The sequence below is a fragment of the Boleophthalmus pectinirostris genome, unplaced genomic scaffold, assembly GCF_026225935.1.
Source record: "Boleophthalmus pectinirostris isolate CB_2022bp ecotype Guang Dong unplaced genomic scaffold, ASM2622593v1 HiC_scaffold_13, whole genome shotgun sequence".
Taxonomy (NCBI): Eukaryota; Metazoa; Chordata; class Actinopteri; order Gobiiformes; family Gobiidae; genus Boleophthalmus; species Boleophthalmus pectinirostris.
In genome coordinates, this window is record NW_026571036.1 from 7,600,683 (window position 1) to 7,612,879 (window position 12,197).

The 12,197-nt window shown below is 38.7% G+C and overlaps 1 protein-coding gene and 1 long non-coding RNA gene across 3 annotated transcripts in view; one reads left to right on the top strand and one right to left on the bottom strand.

Annotated features, from left to right (window-relative positions):
- LOC129407695 (uncharacterized) overlaps positions 1-1,519 on the top strand; it is a 9,437-nt gene extending 7,918 nt beyond the window's left edge. Inside the window, exon 3 of the long non-coding RNA XR_008631676.1 lies at positions 1,433-1,519. This is a non-coding gene — a long non-coding RNA (uncharacterized LOC129407695). The remainder of the gene's footprint in view (positions 1-1,432) is intronic.
- Positions 1-12,197, bottom strand: part of extl3 (exostosin-like glycosyltransferase 3) — a 121,913-nt gene that overhangs the window by 85,442 nt on the left and 24,274 nt on the right. The gene's annotated exons all lie outside the window — the stretch shown is intronic.

Sequence of the window (12,197 nt, forward strand, 5' to 3'; positions counted from 1 at the left end):
TCATTTAGGTGAAAACTACGAGTCACAGCACATCTCTTTCGGTCTCCTTATGTGTCCTCACGCTTACAAAGTTTTGACTTAACTCTTTCCCCCATGAAGACGACATTTGACGACCCCCCCTGAACCCTTAATGACGACTTTTGACACCTCCGCCGTATCACTAAAGACGTGATTTGACGACCTCGAGAAATGGCTCGGTTTTTCACATTTAAACAGAGACTGCGATCGGTGTGGGCCACTACAACCCACACTAGACTGACCAATAGGATTCAAGGATATGTTTTCGCCGATTTTTTCCGAAGTTAATCGAAGTAGTGACGATGGTAGCTTCCGGAAAAAACACAACACGAAACACGTGCAATGGAAAGATGGCGGCGCTGCGGCGCACAGTTTCAGAAATAATGAGGAGCGGACGTATTTTATGGATAAGTTTAGAGAAAGTGACTTTTATAGATTTCAAAGTGATGATGAGGGTGATTATAAAGTGGAAAACAGCGACAGCGACGGACTTTCAGAGAGTGAATCTTACGAAGATGAGAATGCCGCTGATGCGTCTGTGTGGAGTCCTGCAATATCCCAACAAACTATCCGGGATTTATACTCGATTATGAACAAAAATTGCCCTGAAATCACTCGTGGAAGTCCGTTTTCTTTTATGCAATTATGCTCTATGGGCAGCCCTAGTAACATATGTATGGGTTGTTCCTAGTAGGCGTCCAGGGGGGAAAGAGTTAAGGGCCTGTTTACACGAGAATGCTTAAGGGTAAAAACGACAATATATTTTATCAGAAGTGCCTTTCGTTTAGACGGTGATGTCGTTTTCGGAGCTTAAAAACGCTAAAATCTGAAACCACCCTCCAGAGTGGAAAAGTTGAATACTCTCACGCACCGTAGTGTTTCCATCTAAACTGTCCAAGATGCAAAACTCTGGTCAGATCTGCTCACGTTGCGTACACGTTTACGCCACATACATCACCACCTAGCCGCCTGGCATGCATACCCAATCGAATTCCACAGACTTTCGCGTCACCGAATGCACGTAGATTTCCTCCTGAAAACCCTTGTCACATAAACGTAGCTTTAATCTGCACAATTTCAAAAGTCCAGTGGCTCTCCCTCTGTCTTTGTGTGTGTACAAACGCATTCCAAATTTTAAATGTGGGTTTCTCCATATTTATCACTCTTCTCAAAGCAAAATAAAAAGCTGTAGTGATCCTGACATCCTGCTCTTTATGTCTGAATTCCAACTGTCTGTGTTTTCAATAAGATGCAAGATCAAATTGAAAATCAAGATCTATCAATACAGGGAAAACATTGTGATATAGTATCCCACCAGTCCACACCCATCTTTGTCCTGCAGTAAACTTAGTCTGAACACCGATGTCTGATGTGGTGGCGTCGGTCTAAATGCGGCGTTATCCTTCTCTTTCAGGTTTACCTCCTCTTCTGGTAAAAAAACAAGGACAAAACTCGACTAGTGTGGGTGAGATTTTGTGGGACTGCGACAGGGTAAAGGACGGCTTGTGAAGGACGGACCGGCAAAGCTCTGCCAACTGGAGTTTTATCACCTCGGGTAATTATGGCTGCATGTGCTGGAGCCTGAGCAAACAGTTTAGAGGGAATCAGACATCAAGTTCGAAGGCACGATTTGTCTGTGAAAAAGGGAAGTTGAAACAGAAATACACATTTGAAAAAGCAGTGTCAAAAAGAGGGAACATCGGGTGATCCGGTTAGTCAAGCCGTTCAAACACAACCCAAAATGGTTCAATCCCGGCAAACCAGCATTAATTAGTGTACAGTAGTCATGTCCTTGGGCAAGACACGTCACCAATCTGCTATTATTGTCTCTAGAAATGCCTAAAGAAGCCTTTTCTCATTCATTTTTAAAAGTTTGTGGGTAAAACATGCTTACCAAACCACCAGAGAGGAAGAGTGCTCCTATTCTCTCACGATAATTCCTATACAGATTTATCATTCACTACATAAAAACTGACATATATTTTGGGGCTAGGGTTGGGCGGTAATACAGTATTACATTATCCCGCGGTATCAAAAAGTAGCAGCGGTATCAGTTTCATTACAGTCAATAAAAAAATCTGCAGCGCATAAGGATGTAATATAATAATATAATTTATTGATACCTAAATGAGTTTGCTCAGCACAAACGGCTGTGTGGTTGTATTTTCTGTTTAATGCTACCATGGTTTAAAACTAATAGTGTCCATAATGTTTCTTATAACTGTGTGGGGAGATGTTTGATTAGTTTTGTTCTGTTGTCACATGACCAAGACAAGATGGCAAGTCCGGCCACAAGCGAGTTGGTCAAAAAATACTAGTACTTCTACAATTTGGCAGCATTTTTGCTTCAGGCGCACATTTTGCTTACAGAAACGAAACTTAAATCCACATGGCTCATTTGCAAAAACTATAAGCGCTGATAAAAACAGCTCTCTCTTTGTGCGCTGATGCGGTTCAGCTTCTGTCTGACTTAAGGACACAACTCAGTGGAATATGAGTGTTATTTCTGCGACAGAGGGATGTGCAGCTGATGGTGAGTCTGTTCTGTGCTTCTGTTGCATTGGAGATGGTTCTTCAGAGACTATAAATCTGCAGGTCATACGCATAGACCATACAGCGGTGCTTCGTAGCTTATATGTGGGTTTAACTGAGTTTATCATTTAAAATCAACATTTCAACTTATTCAGAGGCTGAGATATTTCAAAAAGAGTTTTTTTTTTATTATTCAATATGGCTGCCATATAGACACCTGGGCAAAGGCAAACATTGATTTTCTGACTCCATATACCATATATACATATATACCTTTCCAAAAATACATAGTTTGGCAAATCCCCCAAAAATTCTCACAAAAGTATATAAGGAACTGGACTATTACTAAAGTCATACTAAAACATTTTGGTGATACGGTAATACCTTATACCTCTGTAAAATCCTGAGAAAGTTTGATGGTATCAAAATTTGGATGCCGCCCAACCCTGTTTGGGGCTCAATATTTATCAGGGAATCAGCTGGAAAATCCCCCTGAATTGTACCCTTTAGAAAAGTTACTTAATCTATCTATCTATCTATCTATCTATCTATCTATCTATCTATCTATATACACATATATACATATATATACACACACACACACACACACACATATAACAATTTTAAGATCTTCCTAAAAGTGATTCTGAATGATTTTTGAACACATTCTGTAGCTTTTTAAGATTCTGTTGTGCTGCTTACAAATTATGTTCATGGCAGCAGGTAAGGAAATAATCAAGAGTTACAGATGCTATAGGACGTGAGGAACAAGAAAAAATGTTTTAAAATACGGTTTCATAGTAAACTCCCGCGAGCAAATGAGGATTATATTGATATAACATACTGAGAAAATGTGCCGCTTTGGGAAGATCGGCAAAATGACATAAACGAGGCCTGACATTTGGTCTCACTGCATTCACATTTCATTTTATTATGATATAGAACACTGATTTTGTAACTCAATACGCCACAGCGCCTCACGAAGCCGACTAAAGGCTTGTGAGAACGTCCCCCCTCTCCCGGGCGCAGCCGTTACCCGTGTGCCCCCCAAGAGAACGGGGCGACGTTCCCGCCAACAGAATGGGACGCTCGAGCAGGTATTCATTTATCATGGGTAATTTTTCTTTGCAATAGTGGGGAGATTCTAGACATTTTTATGCAATACCATAAAATCTGAGCTGTAGAGGGTAGAATAAATAACTTCTGTGACTAATTATCAGTGCATTTTGTTGTGTATCTGTTTCAGCTTAGGCTTTTTGAATGATACTGCATATTTTTAAATGGTTTATTGGGATTATTTTGCTTATATAGAGCTTCAAAATTTGTGAAAAGCCAAAAGAAGATCATATCCGAGTACAAACTGTAACATAAATTCAGTGTATTTTGCCTAAATTGAAATAGAATAATAATGAAAATGGGCCCGGTCAAGCAGAAGTAAACAACAAGGCCAAAAATTCAAGTTAATGCATCTGATATAAAAAATGTATTCAACAGATACATATGTACTCTAGTTTATGAAACTGTTTACCTTTTTTCTGTATCATTTTTGGTTCTAAAGTTACATATGTTTTAAACAGACCATGTATGAAACATGGAACAAAAATTATTTCCCAAATTTCAAAGACCTGAAAATCCTGTAAATAAATGGATGTATTTCATCATATCTTGTGTTATTCCATCTTTGAACTGTTGATGAAGGGACATGATTTTTCAAAAAAAGTATTTAAAATGATAAAAATTTGCTTGGAAGGTCTGACATATTTTATAGAAATAGTTTCCTTTCATTTTGAAGTAATATTAAAGTATTCAGAAGAAAAAAGCGACAAATTATGTAAAATCATGCACCTTCTACTTGTTTGCACAATTTTCCCTCCGTTACTTTTCCCTCCGTTACCATGACATTTCTTAATAAAAAAATCTCATTACTCAAAAAGTAAGAGGTTTTTCAACCTAATCTTGTACCATATGGTAGAAAACTATATGAAGCAAATATTCAAACCAGTTTGTTAAGGATATGTAAGTGAGAACCAAGAGTTATCACTGTTTGGATTTATTGCCCAAAAAGTGCTGCATATTTCATTTCCTCCGTTACCGACATGAGTTTTAAAATTTTTTGTCAACAACTTGAAAGAATATCACAGGTTTAACTTTACCCTGTTGGAGTGTAACTCTTTCCTACATTCTGATACTTTACTTATTTCAATAGTCCCTCTAGTTTCTGAATAAGAGACATTTGAATGTAAAAAATCTGCCCGTTTCCCTCCGTTACCACTTGACCGGACCCAAATGTAAATCAGTATTTCACAATACTGAATAAAAAGCGCAGGTTTAGCTTTTCTGGTTGAAGCACGACATCTGCTTCTCTATGGAGATGTTATTGCTTTCCTGGAATGCTCCACAGCATGGCATTAAACATCATGCATTTATTCAATTACAGGTGTTTTAACTGGAAAAACAGGCATTTACTGTCAACAAACACATCAAAGTTAATGCCATATAGTGGAATATTCATCGCAGAACCTCCACCACACAGCACTGTGGTTGTTTTTTTTGTTTTTGTTTTTTTTTTTGTTTTTTTTTAAATGGTCCTATATCATTCAAAATTTGCTCTCATAAGCTTTACTGTCAGGTTACAATGTCGTTCCCTCCTCAAAAACATACCTGGAGCTGTGTTTTGTTTCGTTCTCACATGTTTGGAGATGCAGACAGACCAATAATGCAGGATCACTCAAAGCTCCAAATGCTGTTCCACCTTGCAATCTCATGTAATGGTAGTTTTCAAGATAAGAGCTACCTTTTGTTCGGCAGAGATTGGAAATTCCAGGGCTGAAATTATCCAGATCATTCTAGTGAGAGTGTATGTCACTTTAGAAAAAAAACAAAAAAAGAAAGTATACAGATAAAATAACTGTAAAACATAATACAAACAGATCAGAAAATAGTGTAATATGGGTCCTTTAAATGTATTTTGTGTTGTTGTTCACATAGCACAACCTGGACCATGTTTCATTTTGGCACATTTCTGTCTCACCCCTCCATGTTGTGCTCGGTCTCTACTTCTAAAATAGAAGTCGTGCACTTGATCTGGGCAATATGACAAATAACTTCAATATAAATTCCAACACAGATTTTAATCATTGCCATTTTTTAATTATTAGTTAATTTTCTTGTTTTTACTGACAGAGGTTTGGCCGTGTCTGTGTTATAATGTTATTTTCCTCATCACAAACAGACCTGGAGTTGTGTTTTGGTTCATTCACACAAGTTTAACTCACACACCCTGCATATTTAGGCTGAGTTCTTCTCTCAAACAGAAAATAGTCTTATATACCTTGTGATGTCATGTGCTAATACAGTGCTCCAGTGTTTTTTGAACTCCATACACCTACACTAGAATCATTTGGCTAATTTCAGACCTGGAATTGCCAATCTCTACTGAACTAAGACTACATTTACACATAGCCGGGTATATTGAGAAACGAATATTTCCCTCCCTCCATTTTCAAAAATAACATCATGCACAAACAGCGTCGTTTTCAAAAAAGTTTTCGTTTACATTGACCCGCATAAATACGCCATCGAGTGACATCAGAATTACACCAAGCCTGGATTAGAATCAAACCTGTAGCGTTTATTTCATTAAAGATAAGTTGTAGGTTTTACTCAAAAATACCTTGAAAAACAAAGTGCATTACTGAGCGGGCTCGCCTCTCCACAGATCTGTTACCTGTAAAAGAGGCAAAATTGCTGACCCCATTCGTCTCTGGTCATGGATATGAAACAACAGCTGTGTGTGCAAATGCAAACACATGAAAAGAATCTGCACCAGAAGAAAAGTGACTGCTGCTCTAATGCTTCATCATCATCATCATCATCATTGTCGACTGTATACAAGACCATATAAGTCTATGTCATCATCAGAGCAAAAGGAAAAAATTTGTCACACTTTCAGTGTATCAGCTGCCTAAAACTCTGTTTATCTCACTTTACACTCAAACCATAGTTTTCCAGAATCTCCACTCTAGCCGGAGTTTCTCACAAAGATTCATTTTCAGAGGCGAATTCTCCATTTGTGTGTAAAAAATGGGTACAAACAAAGGGAAATGTCTCCAGTTTTAAAAATACCCCTGTATGTGTAAACGGGGCCTAAAAGTAAAAGGAGCTGTTGAAAGTCGAAAACTATCACAATATGACAAGGTGGATTAGAGCATTTTGGGCTTTGGAGATATAGACAGACGAATAATAAAGTGTTATTCAAACATGTGTGAATGAAAAACACAACTCCATGTCTGGTTTTGATGAGTTAACAATATTATAACATGACTTAAAGCTCATAGGAATAAGTTTTTCTGAGTATAGGACCTTTAACACTCAAACCGATCAATACAAATGACTAAATCCCTATCCTGCAAATACCTGTTATTCGGGACGTAACAATAACCGAAATATCGTGATATCTTATCGTCAAAAGTCTCACAATAATAACGTGGGATGTCACAATATATTGAATCACAAGTTCCTTTGCTTAAATGCATGGTTTTATCGTAGAAATAGCCAAAAAAACATGTGGAACTACATTTCCCATGATTCATTTCAGCACAAACATGAAGAAATATGTTTTTTACTTGAATTCTTAGGATTGTGACAGTAATAATTCACACCAGAATCTTGTCAATGTATTCTAAAAGCAAATAAAGCATCCTATTTATGGAAAAAAATCGCAATAATCATCGTACCATGAGATGCATATCGCGAAAATATTGTATCGAGAGATTTAGATATCGTTACATCCCTACTCGTTATATTTTAAGCTGACATGTTTAACCATATTCTCATATAATGATTAGTGGCGTGGCCCTGCCCTTTGACACTCGAGCTGTAAGAACATCAGACTCTCAAAGAATGTCAGACCCTTTTTTGGTTTTTGGCCCCATTCATTTACACCAATCTAATTACAGGCCCCCACATGGCTCTCATTTAAACCCTGGCATCTGTGGAAGTGCTCAAATGAGAGTCTGAGGCTGCAGGCTGAGGAGATGCACCAATAAAACCGGTTTGCAAACTCAGACGAAAAACCTGGGAGTAAGAAATATGCGATAAAACAGAAACACATATTGAGCGATTCCATTTGGTGAGGTTATCTCCACCCATAAACACGTATTTGCGAGCAATTTCTGATAGTCCGCCTGGGTTTGAAGGGCCCATTTTACGCCGTTTTCTGATTTATATTATAATGTTGTCGTCGAAAACAGACCTGGAGTTGTGTTTTGTTTCATTTACGGACACAAACTCTTCTTCTCTCAAACAGAAAATACCCAAAAAAGGTCAATTTTGTGTAATATAGGACCATTATTGCGCTACATAATTCCATACAAGTCTATCTTTCTTCATTTATTTGATATTTTCTGTATTAAAAATATTTTATAAGACGTTGTGTCCAAACTTTTGATGAATTCCTATATTCTCCAACATGAAATATAAAAGCAAAAGTGTCCAAAAGTAAGAAGGACAGCCACACTAAAGCAGAAAATGCCTCCTTGAATCGGTTCATAAAAAACTTGGCACCAGGTTGACACTACCATGGCATTTGCGGCCGGGCTGTGGTTAGAATCACAGGTAGAAAACCTCTATATTATTTTCATACTTGAACCCTGATCGTTATGGTCTGCAGTAATTATACCACTTTACCACTACACTTATATTCTGGGGCCTTGTAAAAGCAAATGCGCTCGTCTCACCGCAATTATGACGGAGTGCTTTTTTTTTTTTACAATAGGGGATTTGTTTGTTGACAGTTGTGGGTCGTTTGTCCTGTTGAATTCTCGAAAGGTAAAGAATCGGAAATCAGATACTAGAGCTGAACGATTTTAAGAAAAAACTGAATTGCGATTTAGATTTCATCCACGATTTTTTTCAAATCAAGTTTCAGTGCACATAAACTTTTGGAAACATCACACAAACTTACATCATACCAGAGTCCTGCACCAACGATTTGACGCTGCACATAAAAACGACAGACAGCAGGGGAAGTGACGCTACTGGTCCTCTCTACCACCGCTCTACAGATATTTCCTGTACTCCGCTTTCCGTTCTTTCAATATACATTCATTGAGTACCGTATTTTCTGCACTATTAGGCGCTCTGGATTATAAGGCGCACTGTCATTAAATGGTCTATTTTCAAACTTTTTTCACAAATAAACCGCACCGGACTTTAAATGAAACACGACAGTTGGATGGGTGAGTGGTTTTGTTTGTTTGTGGCGTTCACGGTGACTCTGGGCTTTGTTCAGTTGTGGCGTGTAGGGAGGGTGCTGTCTGGGACCGCTGGATTGTCGGCGTGTTCGCAGTGACTCAGTTGTTCAGTTGTGTCTAGAGGTGGCACATTGCACTCACTTTTTCGGTTCGTTCCTCCGTTCCGTTCCTCGTCGGCGTGGAGTGATGAGTGTGGCTGTGGGTGTTTTTCGCTGCGCGGTCGCTGTCTGCTCCGTGCGTGTTTGCGTGCGCTGCGGGTGGTGCGGCTTTGTAGTTTACTGAAGTCGTGCTGGGACACCTGAGTGGATTCGTGTATAGGGCGCTCTGGGTTGTGGGGCGCGCAGTTGTTTTTTGATGGGGTTGGAGGCTTAAGAGCGCACCCAATAGTGCAGAAAATATGATAATAATGTGTTTAATGCAGCTTTGCGCACATTTGTTTACGTTTTACAGAAACAAAACTTAAAACAACATGGCTCATTTGCATAAACTAAGCACTGAAAAACAGCTCTTTCCTTGTGTGCTGATGCGGTTCAGCTTCTGTCGGACTAAAGGGCATGACTCAGTGGAAAATGAATGTTCTTTCTGTAACAGAGGACGTGCTGCTGATGGTGAGTCTGTTCTGTGTTTCTGTCGCGCTGGACATGGTTCATGTTAAACTTTACACGGATGCCAGGTTTAAATCCTCACCTCCTCGTGTTGTGGGGGTGAATTACTTCGCAGTGCATAGACCTCGACGCAGATCCATAAATAAATAAATAAAATGGGCTTTAGTAGCACTGCAAACAACGCAGCTTTGACGATCCCAAAATCGTGTTGTCTGAGATCGCAATTTTCAGTCCGAAACGATAGATCGTTCAGCCCTATCAGATACTAATCGATACTGAAAACTAGTATTGAAACTAGATGCTCATTTCAGTGATACTTTTCAGCTGATAACACCCCCAGAGAATGTGGATGACAATTTGAGTTTAGTTTTAAAACAATCCATAAAGAACTGACTTGGTTGGAACTACAACATTTGAGATGATTTGTGCTGTTAAACAAGTCCCTCGACATGACATTACAGTCAATTCTGCTCTACAAAAGAAAAACAGACAACTGAACTGAGGAAAATGCCTTCAGAGTTTCCATGTTGTCCCTTTTGTGTTTGTCAGAGAACAATAATGATGGTGTGTTTATGTGCTGCAGTGTTTGTGAGCTGTGTGAAATTCTCCAGTAAAACAAAAAAAAAAGTATCTTTGTTTGAATTCAGTGGTCACTTTCAACATTTGTTGCCGTTATTGCATTTTCGCTGAAGAAACTGGAGTTACTGCAAATCTCACATTAAAAATTGTCAAGAACAAGACAAAGCTGAGCCAGAAAACTTTGTCACCACATAAAACAGGTGTTAAGAAGGTGTTTTGTTGTCTTAAAGAAATTTTGACAAAACACACAGTTTTTGCATTTTTCCTTTGTAGGGCAGAACCACAAACGCTCGTCATGATCACAGGCTGCTGAAAATATGTTGTTTTAATCAATTTTCTTGAATGTTCTACCTAAAACTTAAAAAACATATGTAGCAGTGTTTGCTGTGTGTACATGGTGTCACTAAGGTAACTGCTGCACACACACATGCAGAACATGCCGCATTAATGACAGAATGGAATTAAGATACACACCTAATGACTTCTTAATAATATAATTACACATACCGTATTTTCCGCACTATAAGGCGCTCTGGATTATAAGGCGCACTGTCCTTGAATGGCCTATTTTCGAACTTTTTTCACATATAAACCGCACCGGACCATAAGGCGCATTAAACGAAACACAACACTTAGATAAGTCAGTCAAACATTATTTAACGCGTTCTCAATAACTCTTAACTTTGTTCAAAATCTGAGATGCTAAATTGTTTGTGTATTCACAATATCTCATAATTGTTCAAACAGTTGGGCGTTTACGGCGTCCAGCACTCCAGCATCCCTCTGTCATTATCCGAGTCAGTGTGTTTACTGTTCCTTGGCAGTTCAGTGATGATTCGGGTCTTGGTGAAAGCTCGGACCACAGTTGATACTGATCTTTAGCCCGGGCGTCCACGATCCATTGGCAGATTGTGGCGTAAGTCGCTCGGCGCTGTCTCTCTGTCTCTCATCCTTTATAATAGCCTTGAGTTTAAAGTCGGCGTTGACAGGTGCATTTTGATATTAAAATGAATCACAGTATGTATTAGTCCGTGATGCTCCTGACTACAGGAGCTGTAATGCTGCAAGTGGTGCAGCTTTGTAGTTTACTAAAGTCTTACTAAAACACCTGAATAAATTCATATATAAGGCACTCTGGATTATAAGGCGTGCAGTGGTTTTTGATGAAATTAAAGGCTTTTAAGTGGGCCCTATAGTGCAGAAAATACGGTAATTCTAGGAATCACACAGGGTGGTTCAAGTTTTTTAAAAAAGACTCTTGAGGACATTTAGTGACAGCTTATCAGCAATGAAAATAATTTAATAATTTAGAAATTCTTTAAGCCACCACAGTAAAAGAGAAATTCAATTTGTCAACTGGACAAAAGTTTATTGAAATTTGAATTACAAATATCGCTCCAATTGTCCTATTCCTCGACTTCAGATTAAAGATGCGCCATGTAGGTTTTCTGGCGAAGTTCCACCACCTGCTTGTCTTTCTGGTTTTGCTGGGGTGTTCCACGGTGTGTCTTTAAATTAACATAAATGACAATGTGGTGGGTATCTGAGGACAAAGTCAGATTCAGAACTAGTCTCAAAAGTAGACTCTTTTAGTGTCGATACCTGCTTAAAGGTGCACTGTGTAACTTTTTTTAGAGGGTCCGTCACCTGTTTCTAAGGATTTGTCATTGCTCTGCCTGAATGTTCCACAGTATGACATTAAACAGCTCTACCTTACATTTATTCAGTTACAGATGGTTTTATAGCTCAAAAATGCCAAGAGAACACAGACCTGACCATGTCTCCATGAAGTTTGAAAGGCTTAATGCCATACTATGAAACATTCCAGACAAAGCAATAACGTCTCCATGAAGAAAAGCATCTGACGGACCGTCCACTAGAAAAGTTACACAATGCACCTTTAAATAAGTCACTTTCACAGAACAGAAATCAGCCTCTCCTGAATAGCTTTAGAATGACCTTGAGCTCCACCACAACAAATCGTCATCATATCATCAAACGTCTGTGGGTCACAGCAATATCGAATTACAAGTCTCTTTACTTAAATTCTTTGTTATGGTGGCGCATCAGCTAAAAAAGCTGAGGGAACTACATTGACCATAATTCCTTTGCTTCATTTCAGCACAGACAGCATGAAGAAATTATGTTATTAAGCACTTTTAAATCTTAGTTCTTTGGATGATGACAGAGCCAAAGGACTGTCAAGGCA